The sequence below is a fragment of the Gossypium hirsutum genome, chromosome A07 (genome assembly GCF_007990345.1).
Source record: "Gossypium hirsutum isolate 1008001.06 chromosome A07, Gossypium_hirsutum_v2.1, whole genome shotgun sequence".
NCBI classification, from domain to species: Eukaryota; Viridiplantae; Streptophyta; class Magnoliopsida; order Malvales; family Malvaceae; genus Gossypium; species Gossypium hirsutum.
The window spans coordinates 12,699,466-12,711,463 of record NC_053430.1 but is presented as its reverse complement, the minus strand read 5'-3'; the positions used below and the strand labels follow the sequence as shown (position 1 = coordinate 12,711,463).

Below are 11,998 nucleotides of genomic sequence, written 5' to 3'. Positions count from 1 at the left end.
ATGTAACGAATCCTTTTTTAAAAAAAACTAATCATACACACAAAAAGGTAAAAAAAAACTATATTTACAAAATACATAAATTTGGTGATATTTATAAAACTATATTTATAAAGGGAGATTTAAAACAAATAATTTATAACATAATTTTACATGTAACAAATTAATTTAGATTGATGGTACATACAAATAATACATACATAAGGATAATAAAATATGAATATATATACGATAAGTAAATTATACAATTTAAAATGTGGTCCTTAAAAATATATATATTATACACATGAATAAATTTAAAAGAAGATATATACATAAAAATATTTACATGAAGTTATACAAAATTAATAACACGTACTATAATAAAAATAATTTAATATGGGTAATGTACATATGAAGAAATTTTAGAAATAATTGTATGTCCAAAGTAATATTAAATTAAAATATGAAGTATAAGATTGACTTAATTTTATCATAGATTATATACATAATAAATTTAGAAACATAATTATACAAGTTTATAAAAAAAATATATGTATAAGAATAACATGGCTTATATAATATATGTAAATTAAATATAAGTACTAAATATATGTTTAATAATAATTTAAATAATATACTTAATATGAAGAAATAATAATAAATGGCAAGGTACTACACACATGATAGATTTTTTTATTTAAAAACTTATGTATAAAATAAACACATGTGAAATTAAAAAATTATATACATACCATTTTGCTTAAAAATACTTAAAAGAAATACTAAATAACATACTAGAATAACATAATAAGGAGACATATTTCAAAATAACAATTTTATAAATACAAAGATGGATTTCCAAAACAATATCATATGTACATAAAGACATGTAAATTAAACATAAGTCAAGAAATATTTTAAATAATTTTTGTATATAAATATATTGACAACACTTATTAATGAGGTATTAAAATAATGTAATATATAAAAAAATTTACAACATGCAAAATAATAGTTATTACAAAAAACTAAAACGAATGGTTAGTATACAAATATATATAAAATACTTAAAAAAATAAGAACTAATGTCAAAAAGAACAACCTAAAAATAATTATACGAATGTAGCAAACAGACTTATTAACATGGATTAAGGCATACACATATTAAATGTATTTTAAATTAACCGATTGTACAAATAAAGGACCAAATTAATATTGCAGTAGAACAGGGAGGATAATTTGCAAATAAATTGTTCATAATATGGACCAATGCTCGATGCATATAAATGTATGAGGACCAAAAATTTTTCCCCAAGCCAAAAACCGCAGTACTGTATCATGGATTAAAATGAAAACACGCTCAAATCAGTAAGCTAAATTAAAAAAACAAAACAAAGCGAAACAGATGCAATTGAAGCCCTACGCAAATGCAGAGGACTTAGCGTGCAAATTTCTCACTTATACAAAATTGGCGCAGGTCCGATCCACAATTCAGGCCAATACTCGGACCTTCATGGCTAACAAATGATGCCGTTTGGCTTTATGGGTGATTTTGGACCCTTTTTCCTTTCTTTTTTCAATCGCCCATCCATTTTAACAAAAAAAAAACAGCAGCCCTAAATTAATATTGCTAGGGCTCTTAGTGTTTGCCGAATCCCTCATTTTGCTTGGTAAACGGCGATGGACCAGCATCGATCAAATTCAATGCGCGCCCATACAAAAATGGTAGACTATTCTTTCCTTTTTCTTTTTTTTTTTTTTACAGAATCTTTGAACCAATTTCATTTTTTTTAAAAAAACGAAAACTAATAAAATGAACCCAACATCGTTCGACCCTCGCCCGTATCTATATGTGATATCAAGGCTTTCATCGGTGTCGATTTGAGTTCATCCTCGTATATTCGTGCTAAATCTGCGAATCAATCAAAGAAAATAAAGAATAAATCTGAGATTCACCTTTCAAACTTTAGGCTAGATTTTTTGAATAAAAAGGAAAAAAATGTAAATCATATTTTTAGCTGGCATTTCTGTTATTCTTTTTGTTCTCGCAGGTTCTATGGGAGCACGGGACTACTGTACGGTGAAGAAGGCCATGCAGGTCTGGCATGTTCCAGAAACTTCACTATTTTGGGCCTGCTTTGCAATCGGATAGTTGGGGTAAAAACTACTGCCGCGGCACTAATATGAAACCTGCATCTAGCTCATTCGGGTCTATTAGGCCATTTTTTGCATTTGGGCCCCTTTTGGGTTGTTTGTAAACTGGGTTGGGATGTAGGTTTATTTAGTATTTTGAAAATTGTAAATGGACTTTTTTAGACTATTTAGTCTTGGACTTTATTTATTTATTTGCGTTTATTTATAAATAAATTAAATGGGCCTGGGCAAAATTGGTTGGCTACAAAGTCCATCGTTACTGGCTCTCATTTCCGCATCAGTATTTTAACTAGCTGTAGCAAACTCAACGGTAACTGATGCTCAGCCTTAACCTGCTGGCACGTCAAACAGTGAGCAATGAAGTCAGTAACCTCACGTTTCAACCCTGGCCACCAGTACAACTCTCGAAGATCTTTATACATCTTGTTTCCACCAGGATGCATAGCATAAGGACTACTGTGCGCTTCCCTCAAAATCAACCGCCTCAAATCCTCATTATTAGGTACACAGATCCTACCTTGGAAGCACAATACCCCATCATTATTCAGCCCAAAATCTATAGTAGTCCCAGTCTCAACCTGACGAAATCGCATCTCAAGAGTCTTATCCTCTAACTGTTTATCTCTAATCTATTCAATCCATGTCGGCTTCACTTGTAGCTCTGCTAGAAAACTTCTGTTGTCATAAAGACTCAATCGAGCATACATTGCTCTCAGATCGTTCACAGCCCTACGGCTTAGTGCATCGGCCGTCACATTGGCCTTTCCAAGGTGATACTCAATACTGCAATCGTAGTCCTTGAGCAACTCAACCCATCGACGCTGTCTAAAATTTAACTCCTTCTGAGTGAGGAGATACTTGGGCCTCTTGTGATCAGTGTAGATGGTACACTTCTCTCTATACAGGTAATGCCTCCAAATCTTCAATGCAAAGACCACTGCAGCCAACTCCAAATCATGTGTCGGATATTTAGCTTCGTGAGTCTTAAGCTGTCGAGACGTATAGGCAACTACCTTACCGTCTTGTATCAAGATGCAACCCAAACTCACATGTGATGCATCACTGTAAACCACAAAGTCCCTACCAGGCTCAGGTTGTATCAGAACTAGAGCCTGAGTCAAAACTGTCTTGAGCTTCACGAAGCTCTCCTGCTGCGGGTCAGTCTAAACGAAAAAAACTCTTTTATGCAACAACTTAGCCAACGGTGCTGTGATCAACGAGAACCCCTCTACAAAACGTCAGTAATACCCTGCCAGTCCTAAAAAACTACAGATTTTCGGCACACTCTTCGGCCGTTTCCAATCCAACACCACCTCAATCTTACGAGGATCCACTTGAATCCCCTCCGCAGAAACTACATGACCCAGAAATGTCACTTCCTGAAGCCAGAACTCACATTTGTTGAACTTTGCATAAAACCGTTTCTCACGAAGAATCTATAGAACCACTCTTAAATGCTCGTCGTGCTCGTTCTCAAACTTAGTATACACCAAAAATGTCATCAATGAACACCACCACAAATTGATCCAAGTAGGGCTGAAACACACAGTTCGTCAAGTCCATGAATGCTGCTGGTGCATTAGTCAACCCAAAAAGGCATGACTAGAAACTCATAATACCCATAACGAGTCTTAAATGTCGTCTTACGCACGTCGGCCTCCTTAACCCTCAACTGATGATAACATGTCCGCAGATCAATTTTAAAAAACACTGAAGCCCCTCTGAACTAATCGAATAAGTCGTTTACCCTCGGAAGTAGGTACTTATTCTTAATCATCAACTTGTTCAATTGACAGTAGTCGATACACATCCTCATTGTACCGTCCTTCTTCTTTGCAAACAAAAAAAGTGCTCCCCACAGAGACACACTGGGACGAATAAACCCACGATCCAATAGCTCTTGAATTTGAGCCTTCAGTTCCGTCAGTTCCTCCGGTGCAATTCGGTAAGGGGCGATAGATACCGGAGCTGTACCAGAAATCAACTCAATCCCAAATTCTACCTCACGGCTGGGAGGAAATCTTGGTAATTCCTCTGGAAAAATATCTGGAAAGTCTCTCACTGTTCGGAAGTCCTTAACTAAAGAGTTCTTAGAATCAGCAGCACTGATATACGCTAAGTACGCCTAGCACCCCTTCCTTACCAACCTTTCTGCAATTAATGCAGATATCACATTAGTCAGATAATCTCATCGTTCCTCAATCATGACTATCTCATTATCCTCATCGGTCCTCAGAATAACCTTTTTTCCAGCACAATCCAAACTTACACGATGCTTCACCAACCAGTTCTTACCAAGAATTAAGTCGAACTTCCCAAACAAAAGTTCCATCAAATCAGCCATAAATATCGTCCCTTGGACTTCCAACGGAACATCTCTGAATAGTTTACTAGCCCTAATAGATTGCCCCAACAGGTTCACCACTAAAATCTCACTAGAAGTGTTCTCATATGGTATTACCAAAGTCTCAGACACAGAACATGCAACGTAGGAATGTGTAGAGCCTATGTCTATCAGTGCAACATAAGGTATGTTAAGGATAAAAAACGTACCCGTGATAATGTCCGGAGTATCTCCATCCTTACGACGACGTACAGCATAGACAAGTGCAAGCTGCCTCGCCTCATTCGGCCCAGCACTTCTGCCCGGCCCATACCATTACCACCCCTAGCCTAACCTCGGCCCCTAGGTGACTGTTGAACTCCCCTCGGCGGTTGTGCAGTCTCAGTAGCTGGAGCTTGCATCTGATTAGTCCTCAATGAACAGTCCTTAACACGATGCTCAAATGATCCATATTTAGGACAAGCTCCAGTAGACCTCCAACACTCGCCCAGATGGCGTCTATTACAAAGCTGACAAATCGCCACCCCAGCAAGTGCAACAATAGGCCCAACTCTCAAGGGCCCATCATATCTGGCCTTTTTCCCAGGCCTCACCCTAGCATTCGAAGACTCTAGATCCCTCTTAGCCTTCCTTCTGTCACGGTTCTGGTGCTCAGCACGCTTAACCTCCTCCGCAATCTTGGCCTTTTCGACCAATACGGCAAACTGACACTCCCTCTGCGGAGTTATCAGGACCCTCAAGTTATCCCTAATGCCGTCCTCAAAACCAAAACAGTGCTCATACTCAGTCACCACCATGCCTCGTGCATAACGGTCTAGCCTCAAAAAGTCAGCCTCATACTCGGCTATTGAACGATTTTCCTGAGTAAAATTTAGTAACTTACGCCTTTTAATGTCGGTGTAACTGGCCTCCCACATACTTATTCTGGAAAGCCGTCTGAAACAAATCCCACGTTAGACTGTCAAGCTGAGTGTCATCCTTAACTGTTAGCCATCACTGATATGCTTCATCGCGAAGCAACGAAACAGCCCCCTTGAGCTTCTGCTCGGCAGTAAAATCCAGATCATCCATAATACGCTTCGTGGCCTCCATCCAGTACTTAGTCATATTAGAAGTAACTCCAGCGATGCCCTTGAATACCTCAGCCCTATTAGACTGAAGTCGTTTCGTAACCGAACCACGGTATCTAGATCCAGCATTAGCTCCAGCGACCCTATCTAGGATTCGCAGCATGGCCTGGGATAATGGGTCATCCCAAGCTGCACGGTCCTAAGACTCAGCACCAGTCTCAGTAACAGGTGACACCGGCGTCTCGCTGTGTCCAAATTAGGGATCGTATCAGATGCAAAGGACTCAGCTCGAATCCCTCTATGGCCTCTACCTCGGCCTCTAATACCCCGTCCACGAGTACCACGTGTGCTCATCGTAATTTCGAATTAATCTATATTAAAAAATTTTATGCAAGTCAGTTTACAGTTTCGATAGTTGTTATCGGGTATTTTATGTAGAAGAGTTATTAGAGTACTCAGATTCTGTTAACGCAAGTCGTAGTTTACTATGGTTTTTAATTTACACTACCTAGAGTGTTTCAATAAGCATACTACTACAGTAGTTTCACAGCAAACATTAGTATTTTCAAACAAGAATTCAGTATATTCTAAGCATGCTTTCAAACAATTTCTTACAAAGTTTTAGAAACTTACAGGATCAGCGCCGGAGAGTCGGTGAACCATATACTTAATCAGGGTATTTGAAAACATTCAAAAGTGTTTCTCTAAAACCAATTTTGGAACCCAAAATTCCCAACCGGATTTTGAACCTGGCTCTGATACCACTAAATGTAACACCCCCAAACTTGGTCTAGACGTTATGGTCGAATCTGGCGGCATCATATGTGAGTGCTTTTTAGAAAAACCTTAGCACGTTAAAAGTCATCCAATTTATTATTTTTACTTAAGTCGTGAAATCTTTATTCCAAATATTAAGTGAAAACATTTCATTAACGCGGAAGCTAAACATCATTAATTCATAAATCAATAATTTAACAAATTAAAATCCCTAAAATAAACCCAAAATAAATATTTAAATAAAGCAGACAAAATAAAGTGTTACTCAAAAATCCGTAAATGTCTACCAGTGGTCAAAATCGAGCCCTCAGTCACACTGATCCATCTACTGCTGGGGATTACCTGAACAGATAAATCAATAAAGGTATGATCTGTTTGTCTGCATTATAGCATGTCATGCTTGTATGATGCATTGCATCGGAGTGGGTTTGACGAAGTGAAGGGAGTACCTGAAGGGCTTCAAAAGCCCGTTATCTGGCAGTTAAGCTGCATACTTATGATATGTGCTGCGACGCAGTACTTTATGGTGTGTAGGGTTGGATGGGTCGATTATATCCCCATAAACGGTGTGCAGGGATGGGTGGGTCGATTTTATCCTTACATGGTGTATTGGATTAGACGGAGATGGTGTGCAGGGTTGGTGGGCATGATATTTTTGATATCCGATCTGTTATGCATGCGATATCTATATACCTGAGGCCGAATAACTGTATTTTGTTATCTGTTTGTATGCATGTTTTTTGTGGGGATGTACATACTGAGTTGTGAAAACTCACCTCTTTATTTATTTATCTGTTCAGGTAATCTCCAGCAGTAGATGGATTGGTGTGACGGAGGGCTCGATGGTGACTATTGGTAGACATTTACGGATTTTTGAGTAACACTTTATTCTGTCTGCTTTATTTAAATATTTATTTTGGATTTATTTTGGGGATTTTAATTTGTTAAATTATTGATTTATGAATTAATGATGTTTTAGCTTCATCGTTAATGAAATGTTTTCACATAATATTTGGAATAGAGATTTCACGACTTAAGTAAAGATAACAAATTGAACGACTTTTAACTTGCTAAGGTTTTTCTAAAAAGCACTCACATGTGAAGCTGCCAGATTCGGTCATAGCGTCTAGGCCGGGTTTGGGGGTGTTACAAATCCAACTATAAGATCTAATTGTTTTGCATATTCATGGGGTGGATTATGAAAGGTGGAAGGTACGACAGTTTATATTGCATTTATGTTATATGATCGTCCGCTGTGTATTCACAAGTTAATAGATTCCAATTGCGACTATATGTATCGAACATCCACAATTTTCTCTGACAGCTTTCATTTGCGAGGAATTGTGGATCCTCAACCATACGATAGCTTGTTTGTACTTATATGTATAAGAGGAGTGAAAAGGTAGAGGGGGTTCTAAGGAACTCCCTATTTGGAGAGCTAGTGGTCAAGGGTAGGAATTTCAAATGTCATATGATAAGTTATACGACTGTTGCATGAACATACTTTGCATTCACATGAGAAAATACATGATGGAACATCCAAAATAATAATTGTGCATAATTATGTTACAGCATTAAATTCGTTAGTATGTTGATTGTTCTACTGATCTAGAGTAATGAACACTGAATTATCGATTTGTTAGGATTTTTATGTAAGTATAATTATTATGATTGACCTGCATGTTCGAATATTGATTGGATTTATTGTAAAGGGTCTCCCACTGAGCCTGTTAAGCTCACTCCCTTATTTTCCATCTTTTTAGATAACCCAACGAACTAGGATGCGGACTTGACATGCAGAAGGGCTCGACTTATTCTCACCAATGAATTATTATTATGATTATCGTTTTATTTTATTAAAAAACTATGGTATAAGACAATTACTTTTAATCACATTAATTAGGATGCATGTTATTTATAGGTATTTATATAGACGGAATAGTTCTTACTTAATATTACTTATTGACAATGATTTTAGAATATGATTAATTTATTATACAAAGATTATTGATTAATTTTCCATTGCTTAGTTAATGTTAGTTTTTAATTGATTAATATGAGATATTCGCTTTTATAAAACAAGTTTGGAATTGAGAATAGATTTGAAGAAAAGACAGGATCACTTTGGTGAGTAATGTGACCTTTTGGGCTTGGGTCTACCGTCTAGGCCGGGTTAAGGTGGTTACAAAAAATATATTAAATTTTTAATAGAAATAATCAATTTACTCTTTAATCTAACGTGCCCAATTTTTTTAATAAAGGAAGCAAAATGCAATCCAACTCTTAATATAAAGACCTCCATAATACTTTTTACCTAACTATATTAAATTCCAATTAAATCTGAAATCAAGCTAAACTGAGTCTTTATATAAAGGACTACTCTCACATAGCTTTTTTTTTATCCATAAAATTCAAAATTTAAACCTTAGTTAAGAGATATTAAACATGTAACAAATGTGGGTGTGCTGACATTATTTTCAATTAAATTTGTCTAAAAAATAATAAGTTTGGTTTTTAAATGGTATAATGATAAATTTAACACTTATTATTTATATCTTTTATCAATTTGGTCATTATTTTTTTAGTTAAATTTGGCTCTCAACTTTTTAAAAAAAATTAAATTTGACTATTAACTTTTTTAAAAAGAGTTAAATTGTTTTTTTAACGAAAATACTGATTAAAACGTTAAAATTTTAAACATGATAATCCACATGTACTTAATTTTTTTTTGTATTTTTATGAACGTTTTATATATATTTTTGGAATTTTTATTTTGATATTTTATAAATTTGAAATTATTTTTATATGACATATAAGACAAACAATGTCATGTTAGCATGAAGCATACGTAGACTGGTACACGGGTTGTCACATTAATATCATTAAAAAAATGTTTTAGTCAACATTTCATCAAAGAAAAGTAATTTTACTCTTTTTGAAAGGCTAATGGCCAAAATTAACTAAAAGAAATGAATGGAATTAGCAAGGGACTAATTTATCATTATGCATGTTAAAAAAATATGATTGAGTTATTTGACCAATATTTTAAGGTATAAATTTTAACTTTGAATTTAACCTTTGTAAACTAAAATTGTTGTACATACCATTATTTTATTATTACCCATGCATCCCATAGTTAAATTTTTTAATATATTTATTTGAATATTTTAAAAAACTATGTTTATATCATAAAATTTCTATAAATTTTCTATCAAAGCCACACATTAATTAAACTATTATAGCCTCTTATTAAAAAAAATCAAACTATTATAACGAGATTTATATTTGTGAAAATTTTGTAATTAATATAAACATATCTCTCTATGTTTAGAGTACATGTTTATTTATTTATTTTTGAATTTGTTTGTGATCGGTTAGGTTCATTCAGAATTTTAAAATTCTATTCGTGTTTGTTTATTTAAAATAATGTGTGCTCTTAATTATTCGTTTAAGTTAACATTAAACGAAATTTTTTTCCAACATATTTATGAATATAAGATCAAACTTATCTGCAAACAATTATAAATCTAATCATGAATAATAAAAGTAAATATGCTTATCTATTTTATTAGATATAAAAAAACACACAAGCAATAGTAATTTATTAATTATATAAATGAGCGAGTTTGTTCATGAACATAAATGAAGAAAACATGATTAGTATAAAAAATTAATATGCATAAATAAACAATACTATAAACATAAGCATTTATTTTATAAATTACAACAACAAAATTAAATATTTCAACTTGCTTAAATCAGTTCAATTGATTTTTAATCGTTTTGATCAGTTTAACAAGTTTTGCACCAGTTCACTCCTCCAATTTTATAGTATCGATTGAATTGATTAGACCATCAGTTCTCAATTCAACCTGTTTAATCGGTCCATTTAGTTCGATTCTGACAACCACAGTTGACATTAAGATAAAAAACAACAAATATTCAATTGATATTTTTATTAAGGGTAAAGTACATCTTTAGTCACTCAATTATGTATAAGTTTTCATTTTGGCCACCCAACTTCAAAAAATTTAATGCTCGAGTGACAAAAAAACATAATCCCAAATAGCTGGGGTAATTTAATTGCAACCTTTTAAAGTTAGATAATCAAAACAAAAACTAGTTCTGTAACACCCCAAACCCGGTCAGAAAATTCGTCCTCGAATTTTACCTGGTCAGAAAAGGTAAGGATACTACTAACGCATTGAATCCTCTGGCTCCCAAGTAGCCTCCTCAGTGCTACCTCCACAGCACCTTCACCAAAGGAATAGATTTCCTATGCAGAACCTTGACGTCGTGATCCAAAATCTAAACTGGCTCCTCCTCGAACGTCAGGTCTGGTCTAACCCCAATCTCCTCCACAGGCACAATGTGTGTGGGATCAGAGCGATAGCGTCTCAACATCGAGACGTGGAACACGTCATGTATATGATCCAACTCTTGAGGTAGCTCCAACTGATATGCGACTGGCCCCACTCGCTTCAGAATCCGGTACAACCTAATAAACCGATGACTCAACTTATCCTTGCATCTGAACCTCAGAACCTTTTTCCACGGTAAAACTTTAAGAAAGACCAAGTCCCTCACAGAATACTCAATGTCTTTCCTCTTTAAATTAGCATAAGACTTCTGCCTATTAGAAGCCGCTTTCAGACGTTCTCGGATCAACTGAACCTTATCCTCAGTCTCAGAGATCAATTCCGGACCTAGAACAAGTCGCTCACCCAACTCAGTCCAGCACAAAGGAGTACGACACTTACGACCATAAAGTGCCACATACGGTGCCATCTGAATACTAGACTGATAACTGTTATCGTAAGCAAACTCTTCCAACGACAAGTACTCCTTCCAACTACCTCGGAAATCCATAACACAACCCCTCAACATATCTTCCAGTATCTGAATCACCCTCTCGACTGACCATCTGCCTGAGGATGAAAAGTAGTACTGAAGTCAAGACGAGAGCCCAAAGACTCATGAAATTTCTGCCAAAATCGAGAAGTAAAACGAGGATCCTTATCGGAGATGATCGAAACAGGAACCCTATGCAACCTCACTATCTCAGAAATGTAGAGCTTAGCTAGCTTTTGCATCGAGAAGTCTGTCTTAACCGGAATAAAATGTGCAGACTTGGTCAATCAATCCACGATGACCCAAACAGAGTCCTTCTTGGTGGGCGTTAGAGGCAACCTACTTCATCGTTAGAGGCAACCTACTAATGAAGTCCATCGTTACTCGCTCTTATTTCTACATCGGTATCTTAACCGGCTACAGCAACCCCAAAGGCAACTGATGCTCGGCCTTAACCTGCTAACACGTCAGACAGAGAGCAACAAAATCGGTCACCTCACGCTTCAACTCTGGCCACCAGTACTACTCTCGGAGATCCTTATACATTTTGTTTCTACCAGGGTGTATAGCGTAAGAACTACTATACGCCTCCCTCAGAATCGACAGTCTCAAATCTTCATCATTTGGTACACAGATCTTACCTCGGAAGTGCAATATCCCATCACTGTCAATCCCAAAATCAGTAGCAGTTCCAGCCTCAATTTGACGAAATTGCAACGTAAGAGACTTATCTCCTAACTGCTTATCCTTAATCTGAACTAGCCACGTTGTTCTAACCTGCAACTCAACCAGGATACTCCCATCGTCAAAGAGGCTCAATCGA

The 11,998-nt window shown here is 35.7% G+C and overlaps 1 long non-coding RNA gene across 1 annotated transcript; it reads left to right on the top strand.

Annotated features, from left to right (window-relative positions):
* The first annotated feature begins 1,170 nt into the window (after positions 1-1,170).
* Positions 1,171-2,320, top strand: LOC121232125 (uncharacterized). The gene is made up of 2 exons (XR_005930343.1): positions 1,171-1,704; positions 2,031-2,320. It is a non-coding gene; the product is annotated as an uncharacterized lncRNA (long non-coding RNA).
* The last annotated feature ends 9,678 nt before the right edge of the window (positions 2,321-11,998 follow it).